General features: G+C 39.9%; 1 protein-coding gene across 17 annotated transcripts in view; it reads left to right on the top strand.

The window, feature by feature from the left end:
* Positions 1 to 7,576: 7,576 nt before the first annotated feature.
* Positions 7,577 to 16,424, top strand: part of ARPP21 (cAMP regulated phosphoprotein 21) — a 153,746-nt gene continuing 144,898 nt past the window's right edge. For 9 of the 17 annotated variants that reach the window (XM_078073855.1, XM_036111413.2, XM_036111411.2 and 6 more), the window contains exons 1-2: positions 7,578 to 7,912; positions 8,575 to 9,194. The gene's annotated coding sequence lies outside the window, so the exon portion shown is untranslated. Of the gene's footprint in view, positions 7,913 to 8,574; positions 9,195 to 12,475; positions 12,622 to 16,424 lie in introns of those variants that run through there. The other 8 variants (XM_078073836.1, XM_036111407.2, XM_036111405.2 and 5 more) reach the window with 4 other exon arrangements.

The following is a 16,424-nucleotide window of genomic DNA, read 5'->3' as shown; positions in this document are numbered from 1 at the left end:
TACGGTCAAATGAAAGAAGGTACTAATGGTAAACCTTTTCTTATGCAGCTAAAATGTACTTAGATAAAAATATATTATTAAGTGTGTATAATATGAAATAAGAAATATTACAATTTAATGACCTAAGCTTATTCCTTAAGAGGCTATAAAATAATAATAATTGAACAAACCCCCAAGTAATGGAAAGAAAAATACACATGAAGGACTTAATGAAATAGAATTTGTAGATTTTTTTAAAAGCTGGTTTTTTGGAAGTACTACAAAAATTCTGGCAATATTAACAACAATTAGGTAAGAGATGGTACAATTAAGCAACTTTAGAAATTAATGAGGCCATAACAAAATAATATGGATAAATACCAAGGGACACTAAAAAAAAAAAAAAACTGAAAAATGAAATAGATGGATCATATTCACACTTGGGAAGACAAAACAAAGATGCCAGTTCTCCACCAACCAATCTATAAAATCGATGTAATAAAACTACTGGGAAAATGTTTTATAAAATTTTCTAGGCTATTTCTCGAATTCAAATGGAAGGCACAGAGTAAAGTTAAAATATATATCCAGAATAATTATTAAAAAGAAGAATTCTCAGGGTGCCTGGGTGACTCAGTTGTTTGAGCAACCGACCGTTGGTTTCTGCTCAGGTCATGATTTCGTGGTCGTGGGATCAGGCTCCCTGCTTAGTATGTAGTCTGCTCCAGATTTTCACTCTCCTTCTGCCCCTCCCCTCACTTGCTCCCGCTCTCTCTCCCTATCTCTCTCTCACTCTCTCTCTAAAATAAATAAAATCTTTAAAAAAAAAAGAATTCTTTAATTCTTAATCTCAGGAAACAAACTGAGGGTTGCTGGAGTGGGGGGTGGGGTGGGAGGGATGGGGTGACTGGGTGATGGACACTGGGGAGGGTATGTGTTCTGGTAAGCGCTGTGAATTGTGCAAGACTGTTGAATCTCAGATCTGTACCTCTGAAACAAATAATGCAATATATGTTAAGAAAGAAAAAAAGAAGAAGAAGAATGTAGCAGGAGGGGAAGAATGAAGGGGGGGAAATCGGAGGGGGAGAAGAACCATGAGAGACAATGGACTCTGAAAAACAAACTGAGGGTTCTAGAGGGGAGGGGGTTGGGAGGATGGGTTAGCCTGGTGATGGGTATTGAGGAGGGCACGTTCTGCATGGAGCACTGGGTGTTATGCACAAACAATGAATCATGGAACACTATATCTAAAACTAATGATGTAATGTATGGGGATTAACATAACAATAAAAAAATTAAAAAAAAAAAGAATTCTTTAAAAAAAGGGATAAATATTTAAGGTAATGGATGTGTTAACTAGATGGTGGGAATCCTTTTTCAATGTATACATATATCAAATTACTATGATGTACACTTTAAATATCTTACAATTTTATTTGTCAATTATACCTCAGTAAAGCTGAAAAAAAAGAGAAGAGTAGGGTCTTGCGTGGAAGATATCAAGCCTTAATATAACATAGTAATGAGAACAGTGTGATATTGGTTAAATGTACACTTAGTGGTATCACCTCATTTTAGAAATTCAGAAATGAAAAGTAACTGAGACTATAAGGTAGAAATGACTTATTCAAGTCTCATGGTGATTTAGTGGCTGATGTAAAACCAAAACTCTTGTCTCCCAAATCCCGGTCCCGGCCTCTGCTTACTACAGTAAATATTACTCTCTCACATGTTAAACTAGCACAGACTTTGTAAATCAGGGAATCTAGGTTGTGCTGTAGTAACAAACAATCCCCAAAACCCAATGGCTCAAAATATGGTATTTTTTTCTTGCTTGGTTTATATGTCTGATTAGGGGTCAGGGTGGAGGTCTGCTCCACACAGTCACTCAGCGACTCAAGCTGATGGAGGCTACATCATCATGTAGCTAGAATGTCTGGGCATTTAACCTCCTCTGAAGCTATATGGGGGTCAAGGAGGACATGGAGAATTTCGGAGGCCTTTCATTGCCTCAGCCCAGAGGTGGTATGTATCTGTTCCATCACGTATCACGGTGAGACCATGTCACAGGGCCCTGCCTGCCAGCAAAAGGGCTGGGGAATGATGTGTCCTTCATGTCTAGGAAGGAAAGAACCAGATGTTGTGAACTGTGGATTATAATGATGCGTAGTAACATGAAAGTAATTTTGAATTATTAAGCCAATGAGTCCTACCTGATTATTTTCTCTCCCACTGAGGCTTCCAGTTTTTAAATGTATTTTTGTATATCTGTGTCTCCCCCCCCCATCCTAAGAGTGGAAGGATAAATATATGATAATGTGAGTCAAATTAGTGATTTTTGGCTCTGTGGAGTCCAAATGATTAAAATGATAAGCAAAGGAAGAGGATCAAAATAATGGTTTGGAGGTTTGCCCATGCTTCCTACGGATTTGCTTTATTTCTGGAGCAAAAGAAGGCAGATCTGCAGTCCACCAAATTATAGCTTCTTGGCCTGTAAAGGTTCACACAGCTTCCTCAAATATTTACCCTTTTTATAGAGAAAAAGAGTGATATCTGTGTTAAAAGTCTGAAGCCAAAAGATAATTAGTAAGCTTAGAGAATTTTTATTTAATTCTCTTTCCCTAACAAATATTTTTGCCTTAATTTAATACAATTTAATTAAAAATATGCGCAGAAAAATGTTTTATATGTTTTTAATGTTATATTTACTTGTAAATCTATATAATTTATACCAGGAAGGAAATATCCTTAATAAAGACCAATTATCAAAACAAAAGATATTTTGAAACCGATATATCATCTTTAAATCTAGTGTTATGCCAAAATGTAAAGTATAGGTGGTTTTGATGAGCAATTCGAATGTTCAAGATTTGCCCAAAAAGGATAATCCTCCAATTTGGAAACCCTGCCCACGAATAGTTTTCACTTATGTATAACACACACATAATTTGTATTTAATAGGCTACTATACTCTCATTAATATGTTGAAATAGTCAATGACATGGAAAGAACTCCCATGACTTATTCTAAAGTAAAGAGCAGGGAGCAGATTATGAAGTAACATGCATTTTACAATCCATTTATGTAAAACACTGCTTTATATTTGTGGATATATACGCGCAGAGATTGGCTAAACACCAAAGTGATAGCTGTTTAGGTGGTGGTATTTTGAGATATTTTTATTTTCTTCCTTTTAAATTTTGACCCTCAACCTCTTTTTTTTTTTTTTACAATAAGACTCTAGATTTTGCAAATGTACATTTATTTTTAAGAAAAGAGAGAGAGAAATTTTCTTCAAAGAGTAGCTTTGGAGAACAAGCTGTACATTCATGCAGAATTACAAATCTCCATAATGTTTTCTTCAGATGCCAGGTATTGGCCTACAATCCGGTTTCCAGTAAGATCTTGGTACTCTTTTGAAATATGAACATGGTGGATATATTTTACCTTTTATACACACACACACACAGACACAAACACACTATTTTAAGTTATGAAGCACAGTTTTAAAATGCGAATGTCCTGTGTTTCATTAGAGATGGATTGTAGCTGCTTTATTCTGGTGGCAAATTCAGAGACCTTTTAATATTATCTCACTGTCGAGAAGCCAACTATATTATTCCAAGTTCTGAATAACTTGGTAACCTTTGTCTTCCTTTGAGTGAAAAGGAGAACGGTGTTCATTATGGAGGAAAATGCTGTATCTCAGGAACAGGAATGTGAGAATAGAGGCAGGATGACACACTGAGCTTTGGCAAACGTTAGGTTATGCTTGGTATCATTCCCCGCATTTCAGCAGGCTAACATTTACCTCTGTTCTCCTCATATATACTCCCATTGCTTCTGCTTCATTTCTGGGCTCAGTTTTTAAAAATCAAAATCATTTTGTGTAGGAGGTTGAGAGTACTGCATGCTGACGCAGGTCCGGGAGGGGAGTGCCAACGCTGGCCATGTCAACGGGGCCTGCTAGTCGTCCTGCCTGCACACACCTGCTCTGCAGTCAGAAAGAACTCCTGCATCCTGAGCTCTGCTGTGTGCTGCGTATGCCTCAGCTCCGCCAAAGCCATGGGTCCCTCAGGGCAGAGAGTGCAGAGAAGCAAGACACACAGTGCTCTGGGGCCTGGGGGACAAAACCCCCCAATACTAAAGATGTGTCCATACGCAGGCATTTCTATTCCAAGAGATGTGGAAAAGAAAGAACACAATTTAGGCAACAGACTTTCCAGTCTTTCGGTGCTCAGATTTTTCAGTGACAGGTTTTCTAAACATCTCTTGACTTCTTCTTGTCCCTCTGATTTAGATGCATTGCCGTGAAAATACTACACACATTCATTTTTGAGGAAGTTTCTTGGTTTGCCTTCTCAGCGAAGCATCACAGTGTGCGTGTTCGGGACAGTGTTCATTTGTGGTCTGCCTGTGAGAACACCGAGGGTTCACGGAGATAATTTTCTTATACTGCGTGCAGCAGACTACAGAGGAAACATGGCTGCCAGTCAAGGGATCTGTGCCATCAGAACATTTGGTTTCTAGTCTCCCAAATCCTCTTTGTTTTCGATCGTGACATTTCTTCAGGCTCAGATGCATACGTGATGTAACATTCTTTGTTGATGTTCTGAAATGTGTTTTAGAGTTATTTTGGCTTCGCACAAAATAAGAATGGGGAGCTAAACTTTTCTGGTTGAAATGCAAATCTTCCCCCCCTCCCCACTTCTTATTACCCTGCCTTTCCGCACCACGCATATTTGTATGGCTTTAAACCCAAGACTGGTATTTAATAGACCCTAGACGGTTTCGTTGAAAACAGGGCAAATGAGAAGTCTCTCCAGGGGATTTCTGGGCCTTTACTGTGGTGGGGAGAATGCCCTAAAGGGGCGTTCCTCCCAGCCTAATTGTTGAGGAATGATGGAAGTTCAACAGCATGGAAATTCCACTTCTCGCTTCAGCTGAAAAGGTGCTTATGAAGGTAGCTGGGCTATTTTAGCTATTTGCCTTCTTTTGAAAATCCAATTTGGAAGCTTCATTAAAGGGCACTAATTTAGTGTCTTAGGGGAATATGTGTTTAAAGGAGCTTGTCGACAATCTTCGATGTTTGCCAGTGTGTAGGTGAGCTCAACTCCCCAAGCTGAGGTTACCTGGTTACATGTATGCTTTTTCATTTCAATCTGATACCAAATAAATTCAAAAGCATCCAGATGAAGGCAGTAACAGCACAGCCTTCTCTTTCCCCACTACCACTACTTCTTACCCCTGAAGTTGGGATGCTTTCAGTGCATAAACACTTCTGCAACTGGCATTGTGGATCTGTCACTCCGGGGCCCAATCAGGTGCACAGCAGTTTTCATGAGTTTAGTAGTAAATACATGACAGGCCAAGGACTGGAAGGAATGGCAACTGTTTCAAATTGTTTAAGAAAACGCACCGTCTGAAAGTCTAGAAGAATCAGCTATTGCTCACTGCCTGCCCCATATTCCCAGAAGTATATTTTAGTCCTACATTGGGACACACAAAATTTAAAAGTGGAGAGCCAAATGCTAATTATCTACATGGCCTTGAATAAACTTGAACTTTCTCCAGTTCCTAATTTTTGACAAAATATTATGAGAACAGGTAGAAAAATTTTTTAAAGATTTATTTATGTATTTTTAGAGAGAGAGTGAGTGCAAGCGGGGGGAGGGGCAGAGAGCGAGAGCAAGAGTGAGAGGGAGAGAGAGAGAGAGCCTCAAGCAGACTCCATGCTGATTGCAGAGCCCACACTAGGCCCCATCTTGCAATTCTGAGATCATGAGCTGAGCAGAAATCAAGAGTCCAGCGCTTAACTGACTAAGCCACCCAGTAGAAAATTTTAACTGAAGCAAGTTAATGTTATTCTTCTTGGGGTGCTTTCTTTCTTTCTTCTTTTCTTTTAAAGATTTATTTTAGTTATTTGAGAGAGAGAGACAGCTTGCAAGTGCATGCATGAGTGGGGGATGGGGCACAGGCAGAGGGAGAGGGAGAGAATCCTCAAGCAGACTCCCCACTGAGCAGGGAGCCTGACATGGGGCTCCATCCCAGGACCCTGAGATCATGACCTGAGCTGATATCAAGAGTCAGATGCTCAACAAACTGAGCCACCCAACTGCTGGGGTGCTTTCTTTTTAAAATAAAGGCTAAAATCCATGAAAAATCACAATAAATTTCATCATCGTTGTTCATACACTGAAGTTCTTGAAATATTCTATCTTGTTCTTTTACATAATCAGTTCTAATAGTACTGATGGAGTCCCCCTTCCCCCAACTCAATTTCTATATCCAATCTATAGGATGGAGTGGGATGGAGTTCCTTTTTTTTTTTTTTTGGTCAACTCTCAGAGTGAAATCTGATTTGTTCTAGGAACACTTTGTGTATTAAAAGCAAGCTGTTAAGGTTTCTTGTTAGTAGATTAGCCATCCATCCATTCAAGACATGGTTAGGTGTAGCCCTGTCCAGAAGGAAAATCAAGGATATCGACCCTCTTCCCATGCAGTCCCAACTGTATGAATTTATGACACAACACAACTTGGCACAACAATTTCCCTGAAAGAAAAGCAGGTTTTTTAAGAACATGCCTTAAGATGAAAGAAAGAGAATAAGAAATACCTTTTTATTAATTTTCCCTTGAATTCCATACGACTGGCAGGAGGGGGTTGGGGAATGCCTGTCAAAATGCTTTTGGAGGGCACTGAGTAGAAATCCTCAGAAAATAGATCAACATAAGGGTTTTAAATTCTTTGGGCTTCATTTGCTGAAACCTTATACAGCAGATTCATTCTTATCCCAGCAAGAACTGATCCCCAAGGGAGACAATTTCTAATATTTGGAAAATAGTTATCTGTTCATGAAGGACCAGGACAACATTATCTTATTTTTATAGCATTTTCTAGAACTACACATATCATCTGTGTGATATTTTTAATCAATATCTTAGTATATGTGAACACGGATACAGCTGTTGAAATTACACTCCTATAAAAAGTAGAGGCATATCCCTTAATAAATCTGTTTATAATGTCTGTCATTAGGAATGGATGCCAATAAATGAAACTAAAAGGACATGGAAATTTTCATGGCATGGTTTATGCTAGTTATTTATTTGTTGTCTATTCATGGGGTTACTAATTGCAGCTGGTGAAAGTTGATTTTCTCCTCTTCAATTTATTGTGGGGCGTTCATTGCACCAGATCCGTAGTTATTCAGCGTCTACGTTTTAGAAACTGAAATGCTGGATACTGTCAAAATGAGCTTTGGCAATTCCATGCAGGCATGTACAACTATAATTTTGCTTCACATTAATAACACCCTAGCAAAGAAGCCCAGAATCAAATGCCTTGCTCTCAGCTGGGGGCAGAAAGCCAGAGTGATATATCTTGGCTGGTGACCTATAATGTTGGAAAAGTAGGCTCTACATTCACTCAGGAAGGGTGGGCGGTATTCCGGAAATGTATCCCCATTCCTCCATGATTCCTTTTTTTTTTTTTTTCCCCTTTTGGTAGTGAGTGCCCCGAGACAATGAAAAAAAAAAAATGAATTACAGATAATAAAAATAGCACATCTCCAGAACAAACGGGAAATGCAGCGCTTTAATTTCTTCGGATGTCAACTCTGTTCCCGGCCCCGCGCCCTACCCTGCCCGGCTTTCTGCGGCACCGCTGTGATTCTAAATCGGCCCTCGGGTGGGCAGCGGTCTGGGCAGTCGCCCACAGGGAGTGCACTTGGCGCTGCACGCCCGGACTTTTGGTCTTGCTCGAAGCCGAGAATCTCTGAGAGCTCGGAGGCTACGGATTCATTTGGGTCGAGTGAGGTGTTATTACTGTGGGATATTCTCTGCAGAGTTGGCCGGGAGAGTGAGCAGCGGAGGAAGGGAGTGAGCTGGGCTTGGGCAAGTGTCCGCAGGAGTCGGAGGTGCCCCCAGGAGAGGTACGCCGGAGGGCTCCGGCACGGAGGCGGGGAGCGGGGAGGCGGTGTGGAGGGGCAGGGGACAGTGTGCCAGTTTTCCCTCTGATTAATGACGCTCACGCTGCCGCGCGTGGCTCCGGCGCTTTGTCTCCAGCCTCGGGGCTGGCGGAGAACTGCCGGGGGGAATGGATGGCACTGCGCGCCGGGCGCACGCGGCAGGTGCCCGCGCTCCTTCTCTGCCAACTCTGGCCGCGCCCAGTGGCAGAGGCTTTGGCCCCCGCAGGCGCCTTGCCCCAGCCGGCTCCCGGGTGTGGCGGTCCGGGGGGCTGGAGGCTGCGGCCGGGGCGGGGACGGATGCGGCCGGGGCTGCGGGGAGGAGCCGGGCGCGTGGGAGGGCAGGGACTGGCGGAGGGGCAGGCGGCGGAGGCGGGGAGGCAGGGGCGCGGGACAGAGGGACGGACGGAGGCTGGCTGGCTCGGGGTGGGACGACAGAGTGACAGAGCAACGGACAGGTGGAAGCAGTTAGACAGCTTGAGTCAGGGAGAGCAGAACGCTGAGAAGAGGCAGAAGGAGAGAGAGAGGGAAAGAAAGAGAGGGAGAGAGACAGAGGGAGAGGGAGCGAGAGGGAGAGAGAGAGAGGGAGAGAGAGAGCGAGCAGCACTCGCGTGCATCCTCCCCTCCAGACGCCCTCCGCTGTCCGAAGGAAGAGGCCAGGGCACTGAGTGGGAGCTGGAGAGCGATGCCGGCACAGAAGACCGGAACAGGGACCTTGAATTGCTAGTGGGACCGAGACACGCCGAGGGACCGACAGACCGACACACGCACGGACTGCCAGCCGGCGCGAGTGGCAGCTCCGAGAGCAGAGCGCAGGAGAGCGAGAATCCAGCGCTGAGCTGCCCGGCTGAGCGACAGTCAGGCAGACAGACGTGCAGAGGGACAGACTGGCAGACAGGAGGCGGGGGCTCCTTCACTTCCCGAAGCCAGCCGGGCAGAGGAGGCGGCGGCGGCGCCCCCTGAGCTCGTCCGGAGCAGCGACAAGCAGCGGGGGCAGCGGGGTCGTCAGCCAAAGCCACCACGGTCGCCGCAGCCGCGCGTGGATCCCAGCCGCCGACGCTGCAGAAAGCTCGTTTTACTAGCAGTTAAATAAATCGACAAAAAAAAAAAAAAAAAAAAAAAAAGCCAAGCTAAACCAAACAAATCCAGCCAATTCAATCATTGAGAAACAATATTAATAAAAATCAAAAACTAAATCAAATCAATCAAGGCACCAAGACGCTGGGGGGATACCCACTGTTCGGTCAAGGTAATAATCAAGGTCTTCCGACGTGAACATTGCACGTCTTTTGTGATTTTTTTTTCTCCTCCTTTCTGCCGTATATCTGTGTTTTTCTTTAGATTTGTTTCTCGTCTGTATTTCTCCTTCATGTTTGTAGAAAACTGTTGATGTTATACATGTATTGTGTTTTTATGTTTCATCAACGGAGGGTAGACTCCCCTCCCCCAGATGAGGCTGACCAGGAAAGCTGGAAGAGAACTGAGAAGGGCAGTTCTTTTCATCAGAGAAGTCTACAGTGATTTAGGCAGGTTTCACGGTAGAAAGTTTGGGACCCTCTTATTTCATTGGAAAGAGAACTATGCAAGAGGCAAAAAAGTTGTAATCAGTTTGTTGTTCTTGCGGGACTCAGGGTCTGGCTCCCAAGGGCTTTTGGGGGAAAAGATATTACCTTTTATTTTTACATGTTTTTGAAATCTGTTTCATTGCAAACTCCAAACTTAATGTGTTCTGTCTTAGGTTGTAGATATGGTGGTGGAATTGAGCTGAATTGATCATATATTTAGAAAGTTTCTTAGCAAGAGAAATGGACTCAGTTAATGTTTATGCATAGAAATAGAGCTGGAGTGGATGTGGTTGCTGACAGGTGCTCAGGCTCAGCACTTGATCACCTCCTTAAGATACAAGATAAGGACAGAGACCAAGCCTAAAAGGAAAGGCAAAGGGGGCATTGAAAGTTACAAAGGGATGGGAAGCTAGTAAGCAAAGGGCAAGGCTGGTAGAAATCATTTCTTGAGAATGTGTTCAGAGTGCAGATACCCATTTTGATTTCTGATTTTTAAAGGCTAATGGTATGACACTTTAGACTCTCCAAAAAGAATGACATTCCCCAAAGTTGAATGAATCTGTACAAGATTTTGCTCAAATGCTGAATAATTCCAAATGATTTCCACCTCCTCCTCACTTACTTTGGAGATCAAAATCACTATGATTGTTTTAAGAAAACAGAAATGGAGATGACAGGAAATCATTTTTCTTTTGGTAAAAGTTAGAAAACCTTTGACATACACTTTAAAATAAATGCACCTACTCCTTTGATCCTCTGTATTTGTGTCACCATGGGACTTGTATGTCTTAATAGGATTTTAGTTAATGTCATTTTCACAAAAGACAGTCATTTGGAAGCCAAGAGCTCTAGCTATGTTCTGTTCAAATAGCCAAGTAATGTACTATTTTGGCAGTAATCGCTTCTGCTGTACTCCTAACGTGGATCACATGTGAAAAATTATGTATGTCCTCATTTCAGGATTAATATGGATTTGTAAGGTATGTATTTGTGTTTGATCCCGTATTTCCTCTTCTATCCCATTCCTTTACTTCTTTTTATCATTTCAACTAACAGAATATTTTTAAATTTTCTGGGGAATTTTAGGATATTCTTTAAGGAATACACTTCATCACAAAAGATTCAAAAGGCTAACCTCTTACTGTCCTTGCTTATCAATACTATTTGTTTGCTTTGAATAATTTGGTTTATATGCAGTTTTAAAGACATTTAGATGCTATGCATATATGGCTCCGTTCCTCTTGACATGACTTACGTTATTTGATAAATAATAATATAAATCAATTGCTGTAGGCGAATGCCTACTTAACAGAATACTTGGTTTAGGTAAGGCATATTTAAAGAAACTTCTACAGCTTCAGAAATTGACTTTGAGCTTCTCAGTGACTTAATTTCACTACAGGCTGATTTCTCTTTTACAGTATTCAACTCAGACAGAGACAGGTTTGTGTGAGCTATTAGATTTGCAAATTGCTGATCTCCCAGTGACTTTCCCTCTTAGATCCCAGCTGAGTATGGTTACCTTGAGAACTGTGGCATTAGCCCTGTTAGAGCATGCTCCACTGGGGAGTTCTGTGCTGTCTATTTTTAATGCTATTTAATGAAGGAACGAGCGCCTCACTCAGCAATAAAAGAAGCATGATGGAAGACAGAGCAGTGCATGCTTTTGGATACTGGAGAAGGATATATGGAAAGGTACAGACTGGCTGCTGGATATGGTATTTTTAATTAGTCCTAATGTATTGTACTAACAGAAATCAATCGATTTCAGTGAGAGAATTACACATGGATAGTCTGCTATGTGTTTTCATAAACCTCTTCAGTAGTTCTTAGAAAGAAGACTCAGTCATTTGAATGCCTTAAAACTTAAAGGAAATACTCACCAAGGAGTTGCTGCACACATACTATTTTTCATACAAGCTGTCAGATTCTTGGATGGTGAGAAGTGCAGAAATAATTTCAGATTCCTAAAATACTGTTCTAGTGGAGGGTTTGGAGCTTGTAAAATGTTTTAGGTATAAAATAACTAACATCCTCCTAAGATATTATAACTTGAAGCTCTGCCTTGTGAATTTCTGTTTTTCTTTTATAAACTTGGAGTCTGATTCCAGAATTGTGGCAACTAAGTGAAGCTGGAAGTTTTGGTTGAACTTGGTAGAAAATTTGAGTTGTTTTCTCTCCTTATTTTGAGATAAGCACAATAGATTAACTTACCGAAGGTTAAATATTTTTAAAATGTAGATAGCAGAGGCAGCACTAATAATTTTTGGAATGTTATAATGAGGGGGGTAATATCTTAATGTTATAGTGCGTAAAACATAAGAAGCCCTCTGTCTGCAACGTCTGTATAATGTAGAACACCTGTCTTGAGGCAGACAGTGAAAACGTTCAATCAGAAAGGTCTCTGTTGTTCATTTTCATATTAACAACATGCAATAATCAGGTTATATCTTTGTTCAAAGTGAAGCTAATTAGACAAATGCCTAAGTAATTTAAAATTTAATAAACATAAGAGAAAGTGAGAAATTTTTATTAAGTGGGGAAGTGAGTTATATAATTATTATTAAATAAAGCCGTTAGAGTAACGTACAGAGTTTTTCTAGATTTTGCCAATTTCTATGAAGAATAATCCCCCCCAAAATAAACTACTAAGAGAAATGCATTATAAGGAGTTACTCTAATTTGTTGTTGTTGTGTTTTCTACTTTGTACTTCTAGAGGGGGAAAATAATTACACACTGGCTGTAATATTGTCCCTGGTGGTCATGTTGTTTGGACCACAATCCTGATACCTTTCTCAAGATTCTCAAGTTAGTGGGCATTCTCATCTGAATTCAATGTAAATTTTGTCTGTGGACAAGATAATGATAAGCTACATGAGTAGAGTGTGGAGTGAGTCAGCCCCTGAAGACACAATGTACAACATAGACAGAAGTGAATATAACTGAGGATTCTCATTAGGATTGGGAGAGAGTTTGAAGTCCATAAGGTTGGAAACTGCAAATGAACCGTTTGCATATAAGTTAATGTAATTCATCTGCTTTGCGACAAGGTTAGGAAAGAATGTGGGGCTTAAAAATGATGTGGACAGTGAAAGTCATTTCTTCAGATGGTAAGTACTGGCATCATTTTACCTGGTACCACACGGTGGTAGTGTGTTTAGAAATTTGTGAATTTCTAATCAGAAAAAGAATTGGCTTCCTTAGAAATGCATTAGGTCACCTGGAAAGTTCTGGACACATTTTAAGTCAGTGATGAACTTATAAAATACAGACTTCCTCTCTTTAGACAAAGGATTTTTATTTTTTAGGGAATCTATGGTTCCAGAGGCTCTATGTTTCCGCTGACTTTGCTTTCTTTTGTTTTTCATTCTAACATTTAAAGTTAAATATGATAAATAATTTCAAGCAGTGCTATAAGTAAGTGCTGAAGGACTATTGAAGGTAAAGATGTATCTGTGATTGGGTTTGTTTTTCTCAGGCTATCTTTGCTTCTGAGTGTTAGTTTCCTTTAAGGTACATTCATGCTAAGTTCTAATAAATTGATTTTTTTAGTGCCTTATCTAAATTAATTTTGCTCATTTTGGATTAAACCGGGCCCTGGATGTTCACAGGATTTATTACTTGCATTTACATCACAACCATTTCATTGCCATGAGGATCAGATATAAGCTGAGATACAAAGTGTTTAAATTGTATACATAAATATAATATTCTTGATAAAGAATAAATTGCTTGGGATGGAGCATCAAGTTCATTAAGCAGTTTTTAATTTTCGGTAACCTCGTTACCTTTTGGTCTCAAAATCCTCTGTAGTCTGGTGATATTTTCTTAAGGTATAAAATGCCCATATAACATTTTGAATATACCTTTCTCCAATATTACTGGGACATTTCTGCACCTGCTGTGCAGGTAAACCAAAAAGTGAACTGAAATCATTATACCAAGAAAATGGAGAGCATTTTGAAAAAATAAAAGGATTGGCTTGAATACACCAAACTGACTCTCTACTTTCAGAACGAATCCTTAGCATTATGTTAGGTTCCTCTTTTCTAGCTGCCACATAGAGCTTAGTGTTGCCAGGTGGAATGAGTGTTAATCACTATCTATGGCCACTGTAGATCAATATTTTGAATTCCTCCATACACTTTTCCCAAGGAAATTTCTTCTGGCAGTTTTTTTATACCCCGGCTTAATGTATGTGTCCATGCCACATATTATATAAGATTTTTCTGAGTTTTATAATCAAGGGATGCCTATTAGGATAAAACTGCAGTTGCGACTTACTGAAATGCTGAAAAATTAGTCCAAAATTGTCTCACTCAAGGCACGTATTCATAATAAATGTATGCATTTTTAAAGTAACAAACTTTACAATTGCTCTTTCTGTCTAGCAACAGAAAATAATGTCATTTTCTCCAGGTGAAGGGGAGGGGGGGCCTGCTGGTAATCATCCCTTTTAAGAACAGGCCTCTTAATCACATTCTCACATTTCACATTACTTCAAAATGACACAACAGTTCATAAATTAGAAATCCACCATGGAGAACACACAAAGTATTGATATCTCGCTAACAAAATCACTTCTGTAAATAACATTGGTTTTAAGATAAATGAAAATAAAAAAATATGGTTTTAATTCAGAGGAAAAATTTGAGATTTTTAACAAGAAAACAGTTACGTCACTTTTTATTTCAAATGTTTTGGCAAAGTTTGAGATTTATTTGGCATATTGTGGTTGATGTTTCCACCCAGAATCACTTTGTGTAATATGTAATCTTTTTTTCTGCAGTGCTGAGACGTATTTACAAAGCTTATCTACCAAGATAAACCAGTAATCTCTTCCTGATACCCACACAAGCTAGGAAATAAGTCCTTGTGATAGGGACATCCAAAAGAAGAACGTGGTGAATTCTTAAATAGACTTAGTGCAGGAATGCTTAATAATGGATGCGCATTCCCTTACATTTGTAGGATCCTAGGTTGATTCTTTATTACGCACTAAATACTTGAGATAAGAACGAGGACAGTCTCTAGGGAAGTGGAAACCAGATGAGTAGCTTTTCTTCTGATTGCTAAGATACAATACTCACTTTAGAACATTCTCATCCCTAGAATCATACTTAAAGGGGAAAAAATGCATGTTGACATATTTTGATCTAGTTGAAATTAAGAAGCAACACCAATAATTGAGGTAAAATGTTTCGACATCTTTAGAGAACAAAATGGAACATCAATTTCAAAAAGTTTTAAGGTCCTGGCGGTCCAAATGTACTATCCCTTGACATGTAAGTCAAAAGGCCTAGCCATCCTCTTAACTGTTGAGTAACTTAGGTTGCTTTCAGGTGATCTTATCAATGTTGCAGAGGCCTAGAAGAATCAAGCGATGGGTGAAGGAAGGGCATGAAAACTCCCTGGAATTCAGGGCTACCCATAATTGTTTAACTCTTATTTGTTCATGAAATCAATAGAAAAATAAAGAGCTACTAAATTGCTTTTGTAGCTTTTATAAAAATGTATAGATTAAAATATTTCTAGAAACACAAGCTAAAATCCTCACACAAAGTTCTAATATTTTTTGATACGAAAATATCTATCCTCTGCATTGACGTGCTTTTCTCAGCATTTTGTTTCTTAAAATGTGAGTTTGGTGGAAATCCCAGCATTGCTGGCATTTGACTCAATTTAATCACCAAAAAGCTTTTGGACAGAATATGAGTAGATTCTGTGAGTGTGTGACAGAATCGAGATTTCTGCAGCATTTGCAAGCTTCAAATACTCACTGGTTCTTTACAAAACTATTAAAAAAAAAGAGTGTTAAAAAAAAAAAGAACCTTTGATTAGAAATATGGCACTTTATTTTCTTTTTTAGAGAAAGAAGATTAAGGTTTATGGTTAGATGATGACTCTTTAAGCCAACATAGCAGACAGTTGAGTTAAAATTGCTATTGAATTCTGCCAAATTAATTAATTGTCAGGACTTCGCAGCCATATCTATGATCCTATTTTTTTTATCTGGCTTTTGGGAAGGATGAACACTTTTAAATTACATAGTTTCATATTTGTTTATTTTAAATTTGCTTAAATATGTTGGTATTATTGGAATTTTAGGAAACTGCCAAATAACTGGCATAAGCACTAAGATGAATTCAAAAATCCCATTGCACACAGCTAGCTGGTATTAAAGATTTTTCATTATTTTTTCACTTAAGTGATGATTTAACTTTGGTCACAGAAGCTAATTCCTTTGTGAAGATTAAAACCTTTCTCCAACGCTGAAATTTCCACATAATCACTAACAGAGTCCTGGAAAGATAAAATAATAGAGCATGAGATCATGTTGCGTGTACATGCATTGCTCTCTGCTTGAGTGCAGTTAGACATTCTAACTGGACACCTTCGCCTTTAATTATTATTATAATTATTGTCTTCTCCACAACAATGGATGACTTAGTTTTTAGTGGGTTTTCTTTAGCATCAAGAGGTAAGGGAGTATACATAGTTAAATCTGAGAGTTTATATATTAAAACAAACAATTACACATATTCTAGGACAAGGATGTCAATATCAATTTATTCCACAAATGACCGTAACGTCTGCATTTTTTTTTTTTTAAAGATTTTATTTATTTGACAGAGAGAGAGACAGCCAGAGAGGGAACACAAGCAGGGGGAGCGGGAGAGGGAGAAGCAGGCTTCCCGCCGAGCAGGGAGCCCGATGCGGGGCTCGATCCCAGGACCCTGGGACCATGACCTGAGCCGAAGGCAGACACTTAACGACTGAGCCACCCAGGCGCCCCGACGTCTGCATTTTTTTGGTCAGATAGGATATCAGGAGCTCTAGACAGATGTTTTGAATTCAGTGGCGCTTCCGATGGAGAGTCGGGTTCAAACTAACTGAGGGGATGTATAGCAGA

This window comes from Halichoerus grypus, chromosome 1, assembly GCF_964656455.1.
Source record: "Halichoerus grypus chromosome 1, mHalGry1.hap1.1, whole genome shotgun sequence".
NCBI lineage: Eukaryota > Metazoa > Chordata > Mammalia > Carnivora > Phocidae > Halichoerus > Halichoerus grypus.
The sequence above is the reverse complement of the archived record's forward strand: the minus strand, read 5'-3'. Positions and strand labels throughout refer to the sequence as shown.